This window comes from Falco punctatus, assembly GCF_963210335.1.
Source record: "Falco punctatus genome assembly, contig: scaffold_40, whole genome shotgun sequence".
Taxonomy (NCBI): domain Eukaryota; kingdom Metazoa; phylum Chordata; class Aves; order Falconiformes; family Falconidae; genus Falco; species Falco punctatus.
The window spans coordinates 642971-664806 of NW_027660300.1; the positions used below are offsets into that span (position 1 = coordinate 642971).

Here is a 21836-nt window from a genome sequence, read left to right on the forward strand (position 1 = left end):
GGCCTATGTATCAGTGTACCCTTATTTACAATGACCAATAAATAGCACTAAATGGGATCATTGACTCTGGAGCTGATTTCACAGTAATTTCTCAAGCCAAATGGCCTCCGCAATGGCCACTGACTAATGTCTCTCAGACACTGGCTGGGATAGGGGGCACCGGTAACAGTCGTCAGAGTTTGGAACTAATTCAAATTCAAGGACCAGAGGGACATGCGGCTTCTGTTAAACCTTTTGTGCTACCTGTCCCTATGGTTTTGTGGGGACGTGATGTATTGTCACAATGGGGAATGTCTATCCAAACACATTTTTAGACAGGGCCATTGAAGTGCTCGACACCCTAAAAATAACCTGGAAAACTGATGCTCCTATTTGGGTGGATCAATGGCCCCTTCCTTTGGAAAAATTTCACGCACTTCAAAACTTAGTCTCAGAACAACTGTCCAAAGGACACATTGTACCTTCTACTAGCCCATGGAATTCACCAGGTTTTGTTATTAAAAAACAAACTGGCAAGTGGCGCTTGCTCCATGATCTCAGAAAAAATTAATGATGCTATGGAAGATATGGGAGCCCTCCAACCCAGGCTCCCATCCCCGACTATGATCCCTCGACATTGGCATCTAACTGTCATAGATCTTAAAGATTGTTTTTTCAGTATCCCGTTGCATCCAGATGATGCCCCAAAATTTGCCTTTTCCATTCCAAGCATCAACATGCAAGCTCCATTGCAGAGATATCAGTGGGTTGGACTGCCACAAGGTATGAAAAATAGCCCTACAATGTGTCAATGGTATGTTGCGAAAAGACTCAGTCCTGTCCGAAATGCTATGCCTACTGTGTTATTGTATCATTATATGGATGACCTTTTAGTGGCAGCACAACATCACAAAGTCATGGAGAAAGCTGTAGCCCTTGTCACAGATGCCATGAATTCGGCAGGTCTCTCTATAGCACCAGAAAAGGTCCAGAAGTTTCCCCCTTGGAAATATCTGGGCTGGCGAATAAGAGCACAAACCATTGTTCCTCAACCATTGCAGATCAATACCAATGTAAGAAACCTGCATGATGCACAGAAATTACTGGGAACAATAAATTGGGTTCGACCACTATTGGGAATTTCTAATACAGACTTGGGTCCTCTGTTTGAACTACTAAAAGGGGACACCAATCTTTGTTCTCCACGTAATCTTAACTCTGAAGCAGATACATCTTTACAAAAGGTTGCCTCAGCTATCGCTTCTCGACAGGCCCACCGATGGGCCCCTGAACTACCTTTTTACTTGATTATTTTAAACCCTGCTCGACAGCCTCATGCCCTGATATTTCAATGGGACCTTCAGAACTCAGACCCCTTGTTAATTATTGGATGGATCTTTTTACCTAACCAGTCTACAAAAACTATTTGGACACAACAGGAAATGTTTGCCTCTCTGATTGTTAAAGCTAGATCAAGCCTGTCAACCTTATCAGGGAAGGATTTTGTCTGCATTTGTCTACCAATTACAACAGTATACTTACAATGGCTTTATCAGCAATCAGACACCTTTGTTATGGCACTTGCCGACTATACGGGTCAAATAACTTCCCATCCACCTTCACACAAACTGTTTAACATTGACTTTCGTCTGATGTTAAAACCCAAAAGAATCATCATAGCTGCATCCCATCTCTTCATTCGCCGCAAACAGTGGGGCTGGGGAGGTGAGGAGTGAGGCTGTCCACGCAGTGTTTAGCTCCAGGGACTGCTTTTCCCACCTCTGCACAACTCCTCAGGAGGCATGCTGCATCAGTTGCAATTGGAAAAGTCTTCTATCACTTCTCCATAGTGGTCATTACCTGCCTTCCTCTTTAACTATACTTCTGAAACTTATTAAGTGTTCAAGCCTTGAAGACCAGATGTCCCTGATGGAGGAGACTGGGCTTGTCAGGGCTTTCTGCCTCGTCATGAGCCCAGGGTGTCTGTGGTGCTGTGGACTTCAGGTGTTCAGAGGAGACTGAAGAAACCTCTCAAGAACACCAAGTCAGGAGCAAAGCCCACCGTCCCTGGAAGCGTTAATGGGCTCCGCTGAGGGCCATGGCTGAGAAAGCCTCCCCATGGCCTTGTTAGAGCCCATCCTTGGAGGCTGTGAGGGCAGGAAGGCAAAGGCGCTGTGCAGGCAGCTCTGCTGCTGAGCAAAGCCTTGGCTTGCTTGATGAAGCAGAAAGGCCAAGCCGTGACCTGCAGCCTGTGGGGAGGTCGGTGCTGTCCCTCACACAGGGCTCAGGGCTCTTCCTGGGGACCATGGAAGGTGGGCATCCAATGCCCAGTGAAGGACAGCAAGGGCACAGCAACTTCCAGCTTCCCCATGGGCCCGCAAGGAGGCAACGATGCCCCCGTGCCGTGAGGACATCATGTCTTGTCATGGCCCTCAGAGGCAGAGACAGCTGCCACAGCCAAGGGGACACAGACCTGGGTTCTACTGGTGCCTTCCAGCCTTGCCAGTGCCCTCTGCCATCCCCACCATAGGCTGTCCTGCATGGTTGGAGCCCTGGCCCTGTTTTCCTGCAGGCTGTAGGCACCATCTCGCTGCCCTGCCTTGCTCTCACCCCAACATTGCCATACCTTCGCTGAGGTACCTCCACTCTCACCGGCTGTTCCTTGAAACACAAACCATGGGCTGATCCAGACTCCCTCTGGCTGAGCCCTCGCACCGCAGCAGGACCCTTGCAGTGACAGTTCTTCCTCCCGATAGCCACTCTCCCTTTGCAACATGACACTTTGTGAAATCTTTTCCTCTCTCCTCTTTTTTCCCACTACGCAGGAAAACTTTACCACCTCAGGAACTACCCTCCAAACCTAACTCAATAGCTATTTTTGGTGGTCTTTCCCCTCAAAAAAGTGAAGTCACCTCCACATGGTCTTCCAAACCACATGGCTGCTGCTGGCCTTTCAGCTTCTCCCAGAGACGTGACCAAGCCACATGCCTGCTGCTGTCCTGTCATGTCCACAGGGAAAATGGACATGACAGCCTGTACCCCAGCCCTTTTCCTGGAGAGGTCCTGTGCTGTAGCTTGGCAGAAGGACTTTCCCAGCCATGTTCCTGTTGCTGGCCTATCACCTCCAGAGACAGGACTGACCTTACAGGCCCCTTCACAGTCAGGCACGTCCTCCTGCATGAGGAGTTCCGGAGAATTAGCTGTCCTCCTCATCACACACCCCTCCGTCACCCTCATTCTAACCCATGACCTGGCCACAGAAAAGCAGCCTTGTTTCGTTCAGATTTCTCAAATGCATTTCCCACAAGCCATTTGTGTGGAGAAATATTCTTCACATGAACTTCCGTAGTTGTCTTGACATTTTTTATATATGCTCTTATAGCTGTATGGCTTTTTTTCCCAGGTTGGACTGACCTCTGGAGATCATTGTATCCAGCCCGCCAACTGAAGCAGGGTGAGCTGGACCAGCTTGCTCAGCAACGTGTCTCGGTTCGCTTGCAATAAATCACAGAAGCATAAGAACAGAGAATCATTTAGGTTGGAAAAGCCTTAAAGGCCATCAAATCCAACCATTACCTCAGGGCAGCCAAATCCATCACTGAATCATGTCCCGAAGCACTGTGTCCATGTATTTCTGAAACATCTCCAGGGCTGGTGATTCCACCAGCTCCCTGGGCTGCCTGTTCCAATGCTTGACCATCCTTGCAGTGAAGATATTTTTCCTCATATGCAATCTAAACCTCTCCTGGTATATCTAGAGGCTATTTCCTCTTGTTCTGTGACTTGTTATGTGGCAGAAGAGACCTACCCCCACTCATCTACAACCTCCTTTCAGGTAACTCTAGAGAGCAGTAAGGTCCCTCCTGAGTCTCCTCTTCTGCAGAGTAAATCCTCTTTTCCAAAGAAAACCGTCTTTTCAGACACTCTTCAACAGACCAGGCCTCCAAACCCTTCACCACCTTTGTTGCCCTTCTTGGACATGATCCTCGGCGTTTCTCTTGCAGTGAGGGGCCCAAAATGGAAACACAGTGTTCAAGGTGTGGCTTCAGCAGTGCCGAGTGCAGGGGGTCCATCACTGCCCTGGTCCTGCTGGCCACACTGTTTCTCATACCAGACAGGATGCTATTGGCCTTCTTGGCCACCCGGGCACACTGATGGCTCATGCTCAACCATCTGTCAACCCTCACCCTCAGGGTGCTTCCCCAGCAGGCAGCCTTCCAGCCACTCTGGCCCAAGCCTGTAGCGTTGTGTGGGGCTGTTGTGACCCATGTGCAGAACTGGCACTTCTCCTGGTTGAACTTCATACAACTGGACTCATCCAAATGATCCAACCTGTGCAGATCCCTCTGCAGAGCTTGACTGCCCTCATGGAGATCAACACTGCCACCCAATTTGGTGTTGTATGCAAACTCACTGAGGGTGCACTCAATCCAGATCATTGATGAAGTTCTGAAACAGGACTGGCCCCAGCACTGAGCCCTGGGGAACACCACTCCTTATAGGCTGTCACCTGGATGTCACTCCATTTACTACCCCTCTTGGGGCTTGGCTGTCCAGCAAGCTCTAACCCAGCACGGAGAACACCCACCGAAGCCATGAGCAGCCAGTATCTCCAGGAGAATGCAGTGGGAGATGGAGCCAAAAGGCTTTCCTAAGGTCCAGGTAGACAGCATGCACAGCCTTTCCCTCATCCACTGGGCAGGTCACCTTGTCCCAGCAGGAGATCAGGTTCATCAGGCAGGACCTGCCTTTCATAAACCCATGCAGGCTGGTCCTGACCTCCTGGTTTTCCTGCGGCTCCTGTGCGATGGCGCTCAGGATGATCAGCTCCACAACCTTCCCTGGCACTAAGATCAGGTTGACAGGCCTGTAGTTATCCCGATCCTCCCTCCTACCCTTCTTGTAGGTGGGCACCACTGGACTAACATTCAGCCTTCTTGGGCCTCCCCAGTTAGCCAGCACTGTTGAAAGTCATCGCTGTGCTGAGGCAATAGAGAAACAGACCAATGATTTTCAAAGTGTCCCTGCATCACGGGATGTCCATTGTCAAGGACACAATCAAAAGCACCTTGTCCTTTCTGGGTATGAGGTTCACCGGAACCACATGTCCTCTGGGGCTGCAGAGGCATCACTGGCAGCAATGCCTTCTCCTGCAGCACTGCACAGTCCAGCCCTGCATGTCTCTGGTCCCAGGGACAGCATGGATTGCTCTCCTTTGGGACATCTCATTTCACCTTCACAGTGACCTCTGCCCACCACCCCAGCATGCGCTGCAGCAAAATATTTTGCTGGTGTGGGACCTTGGACACTTGGTACCCATTATTATTTTTGTTGTTACATGTCTGCGCTTGGCCCAGGTGACACAGGTGTGGTTCAGGGTAACTCTGCTCTGAAATAACCTAAATCAGGGAGAGGAAGGGGAAAAGTCTTAATTAAGCAGCGTGAGGAAGCCTTAGGATCAATAACCTCACATCTTCTTGGGGAATTTAGAGATCCTGTGGGTTTACATGGCAGGGGTTTGGGAGTGGTTTGGAGGTGTTTGTAGGGCTGGCAGAGGTGAGAAGAGACCAAGAGCTGACTCCATGGCCATAACAGCCACTTTCATTTGACTCCAAAATGGACCAGCCCCTGCCCAAACCTGAGCCAAGGAGCAATTCTAGTGGCACCTCTGTGATACCCTATGGCAGAAAGGACCAAACACAACGGGAGAGGAGTGAGAATTATGTGAGAGAACAACCCTATAGACATCAAGGTGAGTGAAGAAGGAGGGGAGCAGCGAGACAGAGGCTTGGTGGGATCCTGCAAGCCAGTGGTCAAGAAACCCCCCGCCGACAGTCACAGGGCAGCACAGTGACAATGCTCCTTTAGGTGTCTGCAGGTTCTTTGCATCGGCATTCTAGCACAGCTGCCAGATGGGCCAGCAGCTGTGATGCTCCCCTGGATCTGAAACCCTGCATCATTCGTGTCCACCTTGGTTCTAGGAGCAAAGAAACGGTGGAGTCTCATCTCCCAGGGGGAGTGAGGCAGGAGAGCAGCAGAGTGCAGGCCCCAGGTCACACACTGGCAGGCTGTGGCCTGTGCAGAAGGAGGGAACGCTCCTTCGGGTGCCCTGGAATTGCCCCACAAGCATAAACTCCATTTTCAATGTTGGACCTGTTGGAGGGTGTTGTCCTTGCCGAGCAGCTGTGCTGAGCTCTGCCACCTCCCCTGGCACTTGGCTCCCTCAGTGTCACAGCTCTGTCTGCAACAGGACGGGCTCCAGCTGCCTCTGCGTGGGCCCCTGGCTGAGGGCACTGCTGCACATCTGGGCTGAAGCCCCCCAGCTGTGGCACCAGCCCAGCTCTGCCTGGCCATAAGGCAACCTGGTACCAAGTGTCCCCGAGCCCGTGGGTGCAAAGGCTTTGCTTCAGAGCAGAGACGTGGCCTGGGCAAAGGAGAGCTGAGTCTTGAGCCCTCGGACTGTGCAATGAAGTGCTGCAATGGGCTCTGCAGGGCTTACTGAAGCACTGAGGACATCCTCCCTGCCCTGCCTGCAGAACCACCAGACACACACATACACACACGCTCCTTTAGGAGTACTTGGATCCTTTGCTGCAGTCTTCCTTCTGTGCTGGCTACTGAAGGGTTAACAAAAGTTGATGCTCATGCAGAAAACTTTTTCTAGTAAGGGAATTGCCAGAGCTGGAAATAAGTGTGTCCCCCCAGGTGAGGCAAGGCCCATGAGGGATTGCCTCATCCTGCTGCCCAGCAGGTTCCCCTGCAGCCCCAGGGACAGCTGGAGGGAGCCCAGAGGGGCAGAGGAGGGAGGCAGGGAGAGCTCAAAAGCAGCCCTTGGTGGGAGGCTGCTGAGAGCTCCCTGCTGGAGAAATCTGCAGAGCCCTTGAGCCGGTAAGTGTGTGGCTGCAGGGCAATGCCTCTGCAGTTGCTAGCCGGGTCTGCAGCAGCTGGGGCCCCCCCAGCCTGTGGGACCGTGTGGGAGCCTTTTGCTGTGGAGGAGGCCAGTGTGCTGCAGAGCAGGGCTTCCCTGCTGCAGCGTGGGAGGGCCAGGGCATGTGGGCTGCCTTGTGCCAGGGCCGGCTTCAGGGCTGTGAAGGTGGCTGTGCAGGCAGGGGTGCCCAGGGCTGTCCTTGCCAGCAGGGTCCCTGCAGCCGCGGGGGCTGTGTGCTGGGGCAGGGGCTCTGCCGCCTGCCAGGGGCAGCTCTCAGCCTGCCAGGGAGCTCCTGTGCTGCTGCGGGCAAAAGGTGGCGTGGAGGGAGCGACCCCCAGCAGGACAAGGTCTCAGTGATTTTGTGTTGGTGCTGCATATATCAGAGCTGTTCACATCTCCAGGTCACTTCCAAGGGGACTTTCCATGAGCACGTTCATGGCAGGGGTTCACTGCTTGGCTCTGTGCTTGCCTGAATCTCTGCTGCCACTTTTCCGTGGCTCCGCTTGGTGCAATGGAAACTCAGCTGTGCAGGTCAGAGCAGGGGTTGACATGCTGAAAGCATCACAGGGAGGTTGATGAGGAAGCTGAGCAAGTGCCTTCCCTCCCCAGCACGCTGCAGATGAAACCAGCATCAGCTCTCCTTTTCCCTCAGGCTTTGGGGGAGCTGTTTGTTCCTGCCTGCAGACAGAGAGCGGCTGCAGGGCAGAGCTGGGCACACAGGGGCTGAGCTGGGCTCTGTGAGTGCTGGCAGGGAAGGGCCCTGAGGCCAGAGAAAGAGCTGCTGGCAGGGACAGCTGCAGGCAGCAGAGTCCTGGGCAGGGAGGGGGGAGATGCTGAGGGGAACCCTGATGCAGGGCAGATAGGGGCACCTCCTGGCCATGGTCTGCCGTGCAGGTGCCTTCCCTGAGCAACGCACCTCTGCTCTCCTCTCCCACCCAGCACAGCCTTTAGACCGTTGGTTTCATGTGTTTCAACACCCCCTGGTCCAGCAGAGCAGCAGAAGGGATGAAGTGCATCTCTCCTGCTGCCACGCTGCCATTTCTCGCTGAGCAGAGCCTGAGGGTGACTGTCCTGCACCGCTGCTGTGTGGGAGGTGGTGTGCCGGGCTGGGGAAGGGGAAGGAGTTCCCGAGTGTCCCTTTGTCTCTCTCCTGGCCTTGCTCAGATGCTATTGGCATTGCAGACAGGCTCTCTGGCAATAGGGGTTTCAGCTGCCGGCTCAGGGGCAGACCTTGTGGGTCCTCCTGTGCAGACATGTCCTCTAGTATGGAGGTGTCCCAGCTTTCCCCTAACCTGTGATGCTGTGGGCAATGCAGTCTGTGAGGCTGGGGGAGGAGCTGACTCTCCTTCAAGAAGTTCACATTGTTGGAACCCTTAAACATCCCTCTGGGGTGTCCACCCAACCTCTATGCTGCTTCCAGGGTATAAGTTAAATCCTGGGTGTCCCTGGCTCGAAGTGGGGTGCTGAGCCTTTGGGAGCACATGATCCATTGTCTTGTTTCCACTGGATTCCAATTGTATCAGCAGTGCCTGGCTGCTTTTCAAGGTAACACAGGAATTTGATCACCCTGAATGTCAGAAAGGAGCAATTGCCGGGCAGCTGGGAAGGAGAGGGATGGAGAGAGCAGAGGGCCTGCCTCTGCCCTCAGGCACAGACAGTCCCCTTGCCTCTCAGCACTCACTCTGCTCTCCCTGAGCACAGCACAAAGCCCTCCTGACCTGACTCTGGCCATGGCCGTTGCTCAGCACGGGCAGAGCCGATGGTGACAGGCCCTTCTGCGCTGGGAGCAGTTTGGGCTGAGCCAGGGCAAGGCCAGGACTGGCCCCTGCCCCCACGGTTCCCATGAAGCCCCTGCTGCAGAGCAGGGCTCACTGCTGGGCAGCCAGCGGGCACAGCCCCTGCTCCTCACAGCACACTCGGCCAGCACTCAGCACAGCTCCAGCCACGGCTCGGAAGGGAGCTCTCCTAGGAACGGCAGAGGGGGGGACAGGGGGCAGCAGGGGAGGGTCTAGAAGAAACAGCTTTCAGTTGGCTCACAGAAGTATCCTCTGACTTGCTATCTTTCCTCCTTGAGCAGGTCCCCATGCTCAGAGGCAGCAGATGTCCAACAGCAGCTCCATCACCCAGTTCCTCCTCCTGGCATTGGCAGACACGCGGGAGCTGCAGCTCTTGCACTTCTGGCTCTCCCTGGGCATCTACCTGGCTGCCCTCATGGCCAACGGCCTCATCATCACCACCGTAGTCTGTGACCAGCACCTGCACACCCCCATGTACTTCTTCCTCCTCAACCTCTCCCTCCTCGACCTGGGCTCCATCTCCACTATTGTCCCCAAAGCCATGGCCAACTCCCTCTGGGACACCAGGGACATCTCGTCTTCCAATTTGCAATGTGGGGGCCAGCTCGTTTCAGGGATAACTGTATCATCTGCTCCGGTATCAGTCAAAAAGGGGATGCTGATGATGATACCATTTAGGGAATTATAGAGGGAACAGATCCCCCACACCACTGGCGGGTTGTCACACCTTACTGCCAGGGCCACCCAGGGGTCTCGCCCCCAAGGGGTGGTCCCTGCTGTCCCCGGGATGGAGGCCAGGTTTATGGGGTCGTTGGCTGGGCCATAAAGTTGGTTGCTTCCCTCGGGGACAACGGGTTCGGGAGTGACACCCCTGTCTGGGGTTGGTGTAATGGGGCCGCCTGACATCCCAAGTGGGAGAGGGCTGTGTGCGGCCCGGGGGCCCCCTCCCTTTCCCGTTTCCCTGCTTTATACGCCTGCATTCCTTCGCGAAGTGCCCTGTCTTTCCGCAGGCCCAACACGGTCCTTTAGATCGGTTTTGTGGGAGGAGCGCCATCGGCGGGTCACCGAATTGGGGACAATTGGTCATCACATGGCCTGGTTGGCCACATTTGAAGCATGTCATCACGCTAGCCAGTGCATGAACAGCCACTTGGATTGGGGCCAGGTGCTCCTCGCTCACAACATGTTTAATCATGTCCGCGAGACTTGACCTCGGTGGCAGTGATTGCAGGTTTCTTTGGTTTTTAGATTACACTGTTGCCGCAAACAGTCTGCGATGACTGGGCCTTTCGCCTCCGAGGGCAGGGCCGAGGAATCGACTGCTGCTTGGAGGCGATCTACAAACTGTGTAAAACTCTCACTTTCTTTTTATTTATAATGGACCGTGGCGATGGCTTGGCAATAACTCTAGAGGTCGTGCGAATGGCCTCTCTAGCTGCACAAGTAGTTGCCATAACTTCATGGGCCCACAGGCCCTGGGCTTGTGCTTGGGGGGTAATCATTGTTGGGTCTGTACCCATCAACCGCTGTAGGCTGGAGCCGTGTAGCGGATGATCCACCCCGGTTACTGGGGCTAACTGCCTCGCACAGTTCTCCTCCCATTCTTGTTTAAAGACAATCACCCCTGCCCCATCAAAAATCAACCTACAAGTCTGTTTTATATCAAACGGGAGCAAATCATCTCCCCCAAAACCCCCATCTATGAGGGTGGAGACCATGGCAGAATTGAGTCCTTTGCCCGCGATTGCTTTAACAATCGCTTGTATATCCTTAGGGCTTAAGGGGGAATGGACCCTCTGTCCCCCGTCCGTCACTCGGACCGGGAATGCTAGTGCGTCCGGTGGGGCCCAATCGGCACATGCAATTTGTATTTTTCTCCAATCTGTGAGAGGAATTTCTGTCCCCTTATGTCTTTCTTTCCCCGTGAGTGGTGATATTTTGGTCTTTGTACTTGCCAGACAAGTCTGCCATGCAGAGTCTGAGCCGGAGTCAGAGCCCGACTGACTGCTCACTTCCGGGTGCTGGTGGTATGTGGTCGGGCTTCGGCCCCTCCCTTGCCTTGCGTAATCAAGCGGTTCTTTCCCTTTCTGCCCGCCCCGCCTTCCGCTTGGGGCGGCGCCTTCCTTATAAGGGCAGATTTGGGGAGGGTCATTCTGGTTGGCTTTCTGCCCCTCGCTGGTGCTCTTTTCCCTTTTTTGGTCGTGCCAATCACTCTTTTCCTTCCCATTCCCCTCCCCCTCCCCTCTGTGTGCGCCTGTTAACTCTAGCGCTCCCCCCCTGCTCCCGCCGGGGGCGGTCTGGCCCCGCCCTTCCCCTTGCAGCTCGGCGCCATCTTGGGGCGCACAGGGCGGTGGTTCAGTCCGTGCAGTTTCGGCCTCGGCTTTCGCCTCAGCGCCCCTGGCCTCTGCAGCCAGCTTGCCCCAAAAGGAGTCTGCTGAGGGTCCTGTGGGCGAGTTGGAGAAGGAAGAGTCTGTTGGACGCTGAGTGGGCGTGTCACTGTTCTGTCGGCTTTGAGGGTCGGCGTGATATGGAGAAATAGTGTGAAATGGGGACAATGGACATCGACTGTGATTGTATATGTCTGCTCAAGGAATGTGGGTATGGTGACTGGTCATGGGTGCTGTGTCTGGTCACATAGGCGCACAGCTTTCAGGAGACAACTACAGTTTTGAGGAGATGCCTGCCCTTCTTCCTCTAACAAAGGGGCTATTTTTAATAAGAATGAGAAAAGGATGAGAGATATTCCAATGCTATCTAGAGGGAGGGAGTGCTAAGTCTCCTTGCTGGAGAAGATCGGATGGTCACAAGAACATGAATCACCTACAAACCTGCAAGACCACCACATTCCAGGAAATGGACTGATAAGCTAATTAACATACGAAGCGGGGTTTAGGTAACGAATATGTATAGGTGTTAATTGAATATTCATTTGTTTCATTGTATAAATGTGGGATGGTTCGTCACTTCGGGTATGCACGCTTGTGGAGGAGCGATCCCCCGTGCATCTGCGCGCAATAAACATACCTACTTTATAACTTTCGAGTTACAGAGTCTAATTCCGCACGTCAGTTTTGGCGAGCCAGCCAGGAGGATTTCTGCTCGGCTGAGGGACCAGCTGCGGAGCGGACGCTCCTAGGCACGCCCCGGGAGATTTCCTCGGAGGAGCCTCCTCTTCTCAGCTGTTCGCCCGGGAGCAGAAGAGAAACCCCTGGATCCACGGATAAAACGGTATGTTTAGTAACAAGGCGGCTGGTGAGACGCACGGAGACGTCCGGCGCGCCGCGTAGTCCCCAGGAGGACAGGTACCTTGGGAGGGGTTTGCTGACCAAGGGGTGGCCGCTAGCGATCTTGAGGGCAGATCGAGCAAACCCGAGGTTACTGCCATTCCTAAAAGCCCGGAGGCCTCGTGACGGAAAGCGGGGGGCGGGACGGAATAAGGCGGAATCTCACAGGAACAAGAGGGACCTCATAGCAAAAGTAAAAGGGAAACTTTTGCGTAGGAAAAAAGGAAGCTAAAAACTTCCTTTAGGTTGTCTTAAGAATTGGGGAATTCCTAGAATGTAACAACTGAAATAGCGCTCTGTGTCTTGTTTGTTCTATGTGTTGTCTTGTTATATGTTCAAAACTTGGAGTTATGAAATCTATGTTGAAAAATAATAATATTCTGGTAATCCGTGGCAAATAGCAGAAAACTTAACACTCTGCTTAAGACCAGGAAAAGTTGGTTTTTTGTTTGTTGGCAATTGTTCATTGAAATGCATACTTTGTGAACTGTCAGTGTTCCTAAAAGTTGTACATAAGTGCACGGTACCGTATAACATACTGCTTGTGTGACTGAGGGCTGCCCGGAGAGTGTGAATGGTGTGATTGAGATGCATATTTTGATTTTCCATGTATAGCTTAATTATTTTTGACTGAGTGTGAGTGCAAGAGTGCTTGAGACATGCGTTTGAGTGCAAAACGAGTAAGAAGCTGTATCCGCGTTTCTGACCTTGGGTGGCTAAGGCGGCCGGAGAAAAACAAAGTAATTAAAATTGCGAAATAGGAAATGGAAGGAGTAAGCCCTGTGAAAAATCGCCCTTGGGTTGTATATTAAAACATTGGAGGGATATCATAGGACAGGGTGGCACCGAAAATAGAAGGAAATTGATTAAATATTGTAATCAGTGGTGGCCTTTGTATAAATTGGAGTGATGCGAAATGGCCTCAGGAGGGAGGAACGTTAGATTGTAACACTCTCCTGCAATTAATGTTGTTTCTGAGGAGAGGGAAAATGGGACGAAGTATCGTATACAGGCATGTTCTTCGTCCTCCAGGACAAACCTGAGTGGCAAAAGGACTGTGGATTAGTACCCCTTCGGGATCCTATGGTACTAGCACTAGAAAGAGTGCGGGATTAACATCACCTGATCTTTGATTATGGCTCTAGAAAAGGATGGAAAAAAAAAAAAACAACTGAGACCTAAACTAGAAAGATGTTCTTGTTGAAATTTTTGTGTTTAAAAGCTCAGGTTGCGGTTCCTTCTGTGGAACAACCAGAATGAAACACGTTGTAAGATATAAAAACTTGTACTGATGTATGTAAAATCTGAGGCGGGTGTGTGTGTGTGTGTACAAACTCACCCCAACACTTTCACAAGGTCTTTGATTCTCCAAACCCCCGTACCCCCTCGAAGGTTCGACTGAGTCATGCTGGGATGCATGGCAGGATGTTCTCTGTTTGCCTGCAAAGGCTGATATGTAAGAACACAGACTTAAAGCAACAAGGAGCAGATTTGCATTCAGGGTAAGAAAGAGTTAAAACAGAAGTGCTGCTGCAGAGGCAGGCTTGTGTAACCTGCAGAGCAGGAAGAGCATCTCCTGCCCCGAACCCTCCTGATGGTGAGGAGCAGGGGGTTGCTGTTGCTGACAATTGAGCAGAGGGACCTGACAATGTCACCCCAACTGCTGCAGCATTTGCAGTACAACAGGACGGGTAACGGCCCCTTTTAGGGCAGGGAATGGGTATGAGGTGGAATTTTAGTGAATACAAAACCAACTTATTTGTTAAACTTCAGTAAAAAAAAAATAAAATAAATTGTTACAGTTGTGGGAGCTGCTGGCCACCAGGAAAACATCCTGAAACCTTTAAAGTACAAACTAAAAAACACAAATAAGAATGCCAAATTCACCAAAATCTTTGTTGGGATGAGATTTATTAGAACATCTAGACGTTTAAAGAAGGGGAAATGAAATTAAAAGTTAAATATGATCAAGTAATTGAAATATTGAGCTTATCTTTAATTCAACAGAAAAGAGGAAAAGAGGACCTCCCTGAAGTAAAAGAAATTTTTAACCAGGTGTATCTGAAAATAAATTCCAGGAAAGGTGAAAAATGCTTTACCTGTTACAGTAAAAATGATAAGGGGGAGGCTTGCCCAGTTCAGATAAAAACAATATCCCTTGGTCAGCAAGGCTGTGGGGATATTGGCAGAAAAAGTGAAATAAAATACACTCTGTAGTAGTTCTACTAATGTAAATCTGTGTGTTTTGCCATGACAGTGACTTGTTATGGGATGTGCAGATGAAACTGCATTGACAACGAAGTACAAGGAATAAGGTTGGTCAGGTGCCTCCTACCACAATCAAGGGCAAGACTGGGTTGGCCTCTGTGTTTGCCACCAAGAGGAATCTTGAGCTCCGCTGTTGGCTGCAACCCAGTAGGCGTTGAGCGGTGGGAACATGTGCCATGCCAGACCTTGATGTGAGGAATGGCCCCCTCTGTTATAAGAGGGTCATCCAGGAAGGAAGAACATAAGATGGCCCATTGAGGCACTGGTTTGGAAATTGGAAACCAGCTGGCCGACCATGAGGCTAGATGAGCAGCAGAGAAAGTAGGAAAGGAGGAATTACCCTTAATACCAGACGGTAAAATCCAAACTCTAAGTACAGGTGAGGAGCCAAACTGTTCTAAAGGAGACCTAAAGCTAATTCGGGACACGAATGGTAAAATAAAATTAAATAAGTGGGCTTATTTGGCAGATGGCCGTATAGTGGTACCGCCCAATTTAATATGGACCACAGCCCTAACAGAACATAATAAGACTCACTGGGGAGCTGGTATGTTATAGAAAAGTCTAAATCAGAAATTGATAGGGCGAAACTTATACACTGTAATAAAACAATGTATTAATCCCGATGTAGCAAACAGAATAAAACTAGGGAACATTAGTAGAGGAAATTATCCAGGACAACAGTGGCAAGTTGATTTTTCCGAACTCCCAAGAAAAGGGGGGTACCGGTATTTATTCATTATGACTGATACGTTTTCAGGTTGGCCAGAAACTTCCCCTTGTCGAACAAATAAAACAAGAGAGGTAACGAAGGGATTGTTAAATGAAATTATCCCCCACTTTGGGGTTCCGGCAACAATCTCTTCTGATAGAGGCTCACATTTTTGTGCCAAAATAATACGAGTGAGTACGGTATTGGGAATAGATTGGCAATTACACACCCCTTACGGGCCTCAAGCAAGTGGAGAAATAAACCATTTAATTAAACAACAGATAGTGAAAATAGGACAAAAGACAATCTAACTTGGCCGCAGTCTCTCCCCTTGGCATTATTAAGAATACGAACTGAACCGAGAACAAAGGAGAATTTGAGCCCTTTTGAAGTATGATATGGGAGACCGTACCAGTTACAATTTGCCAGAGAAGATTTAAGGCAGTTAGGGGAGGGGTATTTGTGTGAATATGTGAAGACCCTCCAGGGAGAATTAAAAGTTATAAATAAACAAGTATTGGGAACAAGGGCCAGAGTGTTGGATCAACCAGTCCGTTCCTTTAAATCTGGTGACTACGTGTATATAAAGACATTTTCAGGGAAACCTTTGGAAGAGAAGTGGGAAGGACCCTATCAGGTGCTGCTGACAACCTTCACCGCCGTCAAGATAAGAGAATAACCAGCCTGGATTCACTACTCTTGGATAAAGAAGGCTCCTGAGAAATCATGGACTGTCACCCTGGCAGGACCCACGGGACCGAACGACACCCATCGTTTGTCTGAGTGATGGGTGTCTGGTCTTTGCTCCCATAAGGATGCAAAGCCTGCAGCAGAAGCGAGAAGACAAAGCCATAACCGGGTTTTATTCCGAGACAGCTCACAGAACAGTGAAATAATTTACACAGCTCCCCTCTGGACACTGAGTAATCCCAGAAAAGGTTCCGTTTGCTAAGATACAATCTTTGTGCTACTGCCCTTAAACAGGCACACAGACAAAACAGACAACCTAACTGTGCACGCTCTTAACAACCGTGAGCGCAGCACAGGCGTACTAAACCACAACAGCTCTCACCATTCTCTGAACAGGTGCTCAGGAGGATTTCACTGCACGGACCTTCACAGACATTTTGGAAAAAAAAATTCCGACACGTACGCCACATTAACTGTATCAATTCAAGCACTAAGAAGATGTAAAGGTTACCGAATGTCCTCTGACTCTGCCCCGTAACAGCTTTCGCAGCGATCGGCATCCAAAGCATTTGGATCAAACACCTTTTCTTCTTCTTTCCCCAGTTCTAAGACAAAAGAGGATTGATAGTGACGAGGCACGTCTAGAAACGCCACTTTGTACTTCTGCTCTACGCACAGAAACTGTTCTACGCGTGAAGGAAATGATTTTGTGCCACCGTACAGCTGGGGCACAAATATGTTCTTAAATGCAGAAGGCTGCAGAGGGACTCTTAACAGAGGAGACGAGAGCTGGTGACAGCTGAAACCTGCCAAAGGGCAAGACACGCCTCCAGAAAACTCAAACAGGACCTTTGCTTTCCCAAAACAAACGCAAAAGGTCTGTAAACTTTGGCGTTCGGAATAAGCGAGCCAAGGAACTGCATGTCTAAAATTTACGAGCCTCGAGAAGGCGGCTTCTTGGATAACTAAGGCCGGGGCAGGTGATAGTCACACAACCGAGGGGAAAAAATGTTATCGGGACCCTCTTTGTTGAGATTGGGAGGTGTAACAGGTGGACAGAAGTGAGTATTTAGAGACATCTGTAGTAGCCACAGAAAAAAAAAAAGAGATTTTAATTAGGAAATATGAAATAGGCATGAAAATCAATCGTTAAGCTCACTTTATGGTAGTTATGATCAAGCAAATAAAAAATTTTAGAAAAAATATACCCATTCTTAAACCACTGTATGAGACTTACTTTCTACAGCTTACAACATTCAAACAAGGTGAGAGTACAACTAAGAATTCAACCAGTATGGGTTTTGATGCTGTAACTACACTAAAAGATAGCGTCAGGAAGAATGCGGCTTAGTAATTCCTACGCTTTGCCAAAGCCATGGTTCCTGCCATTTGAAGAACACCTGTACAACACACGGAGTCTTTCGAGATCCAGCAACCAGTAACAGCTTTCTGAATGCAATCGGTAGCTGCCTGTCGAGTCGTCTCAGAGAGCACCCGGAGGTACTGCACACAGCTTGGATACTATAAAGAAACTGCAGCACACAAAACCCCACATGCAAAGTTTCGTGCTGTTAACGTGGTCCTCGACTTGCACGCAGGTACGACACACGGCGCTGGAAAACTCGGTCCGTGTTAAAAGGAAACGAAACAGTAAAGAAAAAGAAAAATAAAAAAAATGCAATCCTCTATCGCTATCCAGTGGAAATGAATGAGATGACATCCCAGCACAGAATGCAACCTACCACAGAAATCATTAAGCTGTTAACTATTTGAATGTAACTATGATCAGGAAAAGCCTCCACATACTACTCCATAATATTTTACTAAATTTAAGGTTAATGTTAAATAAAATGTATTTTTAACTAAGAAATTTAAAGCGCCGAAGCAGCTAAGTGGCAGAACCAGGCCCCATCCCTAGCACAGCCCTAATCCAAGGCTGGTTTAAAACCCAGCCCAGTTAATCAGTGGGAGAACAGAGAAGCAACAGATGATCAACTGTGGCCACAGGTGCTTTCAGAAACACAGGCGGTTTTGGGAAAATTGGTGCATGTGAATAGGAACTGCTCTTTCAAGGACTAAGCGTGCTTGAAGGAGCATGTGAGTTAAAGCAGGCAGAAAGAAGATCACGATCCGAGGAGGAGCCTGGAACACAGGCAGAGACTGGAACCGAGCAGGTGAATCAACTGGGACAGGGTCAGGTGATGGATTCACAGAACCGACAGGACCAAATGAAACTCCTAAAAACTTCAGACATCGACTAATGATCTGATAAGCGTGTATAACCTACGCTGTATCCCTTGGTTCTCTGCCACCCGCTGGGGTGGTGGCCCAGCTCTGAGTCGTGACTGAAGCGCGGCGGTACCCATGTCTGTGTGGATTTTTCCTTTACCAGACAATACTGCTGTAGTTGTCGTTCAATTAACTGACTGAACATCAAGTGTTACTAACAGAAACTGATAATCGGAGAGTTTCCCAAAGGTGGGTGGACACTTCCAATCTCACTTGCCACACACGTGGTGGAAATCAAACTCGCCGTATCCTTTTTCCAGACAGCAGAAGAAATTGCTCATTGCGTGCAACGCAATTTGATCGCTTTCAAAAAGCCTCTCCTGGATGAGACACTTTGCTCCCTGCAAGTTTCTCTTCCTCTCCGTTGATAATATAATGAGCGAGAGCAACCGGTTCAGACCGAGTAATCCCAGTGGAGGCTGGCGACACAAGTAAGGCAGGAGGCCCGTATGTGGAAACAGAGAATTGGGTACAAAAAAGTGGGGTTTGACCCCAGACGTTACATTTGTCACGCCACAGCCTCTGAATACAGAAAGGCTGCTAAGTGACACAACGGTAAGAACGCTATCACCTCACTTCTGTGACACCAGAAGGTCTCGTACCTACCCACTGCTCAGCTCTTGGCTTAGTTTAGCCTTTCAGCTTTAAGAACAGAAAAGCTAAATCTGAGTTACAACAAATCAGCAACTTTAGTTCATGCCAATACACAGAACTACACCATCTCCCAGCACAGGTAACAAGGACCTCACGTTTTAGAAAGACAAAGTCTTGCAGATTACCGTTAGACTGCAACGCTACCAGAATCGTTCCCGGTTTGTATTGAAGTAGAACAGTAAGCCGTAACATGTCAAAAAATACGGAGGAGAGGTTTATGTAGCCAAGGACCACTTACTCCAACTCGTAACTGATAAATCAACTGAAATCTATGAATCGGGTATGCATTAACACACACAAAGCAAACGTAGTAAGACACAAGTTTAGGCTTAAGGGTCAAGTCAGCGGAGCCTTCCCTGGAGAGAGGCTCTTTCCTCTAACCAGCTCGTCCCATTGTCGGCCTCCTAGGATTTAAAAATGCAACCAAAGTCAAGTTTTGCCAGAGCAGCTGCTTGATTTCTAGTAGGAAAAGCCTGTTCACTCAGCAGCTTTGCTCCTGAAACGCATCAATGAGTCCTTGTCCCAGTTTCAGAGGGACCAGGCAAAGACTTGCCTCACAAAAGTACCGAGTATAATGTATATACACATACACAGGACCTTGTCTGATCTACCAGTGTAATAGATTTGTGTCCTGTAAACTCTTCAAGAGTTTGTGGTGTTTACAACGCTGTGAATTCAGCCGTCCCTTGTTCCCATGAACCTCATAGCAGGCATACGGTGATGGAAAGGCTGTGAGAGCATCCATCCAAGAATGGCAGAATAGCATCTTACCGTGTCTCTCTGCTTCTGGAGTCACATGATTGGCAGCTTTATCCAAGCGCTGTTTAAACGGCTTGTGCTCGACGTCCTGCTGAGGCTCTCCTGCTCCGTCCATGGCATCGACGCTCAAATCTGAAAGCAGCGAGCAAGGAAAGCGGTCTATGAACACACATTTGTTACGGCCTGTGGCAAGCCGAGGAAGTGAAAAGACAGAATCTTTCAGCCAGCAGGGTAAGAACGTGCCAAACTGGGGGAGCACGTACGGCTAGTGTCAAGTGACCGACAGGGAATAAAACACACGGTGCAGCACCCTAAACGGCCCTCCCAGGTATGGGGTTTGGTTTGGTGTTCAAGAAGGACAGTTTCCAACTTCCAAGAAAGCGTTACCCTGAAAGGTAGACGCACTTAAGGCAAAAAGCCAAAAGCAAACCCCTCAAAGCCCAGAACCATTCTCAGGAACACAGGAGTTAAGCCTAAAATTGGTTGAAAGCTGCCTCCTACCTCTTCCCCCGCCACCTCTCCCCCTTCAACAGCAGCACATTTCCTCGCGATCCCTTTTCACAAAAAACACTGAGGTCTGTCGTATCGGCTCGGTGCCGAAGCACCACGATGCGCTTGCTGGCTACGTGCTCTCTTAGAAGGCTGACAGCTTCTCCGCACACAACAGCCGAGGCTTCCAGCCTCTCCGGCCTTCCCACGCCCTGTGAAACGTGAGGAAGGCAAAGACTGATGACATCTCGGGGGGTCAGGAGGAAGTCAAGATGCACTACATTCAGAGCCTGACGCATTACCCAGAGGAATTACCCCAGCAGAACAAGAGGCAGGAACGATCGGTAGACAGGCAGATAACATGCACAGCCGCGATACCCACATCAGACTTGCAGGACTTCCAGTCACTTCATCCCGCAACTTTGTTTTGAATTTAGTTAAAAGGTAATCCGATTCTTAATGCTCATTCTGCTTTTATAACTGCTGGAGAAAGGCTAAGACGTGGCATTGGCGTTACAGTCAGAATTCAAGTACAAAATTCACGGCAAAGCTGTGCCTTGCCAAGTGACTTCCCAAGCAGGCTCTGGAGCCTCTCAATGAGACGGTCAAATCTGGAGTCCCAAGGGAACCCTGTGCCAGCTCCGTCAGTGCGACTGAGCTCTCTGACAAAGTATGCCGCCATACAGAAACGTAAGTGGGTTTACGCCTCGGGCTCATTTACAATCTAGAAAAATAACACCACCCGACCGGACGCGCTGGTTTAAGCGCCCAGCGGGCCTGGCTGCGTAAGCACGAGGGACCAACAATTCCTCCCTGGCTGTTGCCCGAGCAGCAGCGCAGCACTCGGCAGCAGCGGGCACACGGAGCCTCGCGGGCCCTGGGCAAGTGCCAAAGTTGTAAGTTATCCCTCCGCAGTCTGCAGTCCGACTTGCAAGCGCAAGGCACGCGTGGAAAAGTAACAACTAGATGGATCTTCGGTTTAGCTCCCCTTGATCTGTCAACGTACGATTCCAGACGAACCTGGGTACAAAGGAAAAACGAAAGACCCCCGTTTCACCGGGAAGCAAATCCAAAGGCCTCTTCCCCTCGGCTACTCCGGCCCAGGGGCTGACTGTCACAACACGGGATCAGCGAGACCCCTGAGCTGCTGCCGCCCACCCCTCCCCGGTAGCTAAGCGCTTGCCGTCTGTAATACTTTTTAGAAAAAACAACAATGGGGAGGGGGGCCCGGAACCCACCGCCGGCTTTTCCTCCCCTTGCCCCTCGCAGGGGCTGAGGAGGCTCCTGAGCCACCCCCCCCCCCCCCGCAGCGTTACCGCGGGCCCCGATGCGGCCCCTGCGGCCCCAGCCCGCTGCCACGGCCCGGCCGGCGGCTGGGGGAAAGACAAAGCCCCGCGCAGAGCCGCGGCGGCTGCGGCGGCTGCCCGGGCACCCGGAGGCGGCGGGGGGGGGGCGGCAGGGCGCCGCGGGCTGACCCCCCTCCCGGGCCCCGCCGCCACAAGGGAGCACCGGGGCCGCCCCGCCGCCGCTCCTCGCCTCCTCGCTGAGGCAGCGGTGCAGCTCCGAGAAAAAAAAAAAAGTCAGCACCGCGAGCAGCCCGCTGACCGCCGCCACGGCCGGGGAGAAGAGAACCGCCGGCAGCCCCGCCGGGCCCGGGCCGGGCTGCCCGCCTCAGCCTGCCCACCGCCGGCACCGGGCACTCCCTGCGCTCCCGAGCGCCGGCCCGCCACGTCCCCCCGACGGCCGCCCCCGGGCTCGCCCCCCGGCCCCCGGCCGCCCGCAGCCCGCCCGCTCACCCGGCGCCGCCGCACGTCCCGGCCCGAAAGGCTCCCGGCTCCTGGCGCCACGCGGGCCGGCCATGACCCCGCCTCCCGGGGCCGCGTGCGCGGCCGGAAGCCCCGCCCCGAGGCACCACGCCCGTTCTGCGCATGCGCTGCCCCTGGTTGGGATGGGGCCCTTCGCCTGGCTGGAGCGCTGCTGCCATCTAG

The 21836-nt window shown here is 51.3% G+C and overlaps 1 long non-coding RNA gene across 1 annotated transcript in view; it reads right to left on the minus strand.

The window, feature by feature from the left end:
- Positions 1 to 18851: 18851 nt before the first annotated feature.
- LOC308057212 overlaps positions 18852 to 21836 on the minus strand; it is a 173124-nt gene continuing 170139 nt past the window's right edge. The window contains exon 2 of the long non-coding RNA XR_013925178.1: positions 18852 to 20868. This is a non-coding gene — a long non-coding RNA (uncharacterized lncRNA). The remainder of the gene's footprint in view (positions 20869 to 21836) is intronic.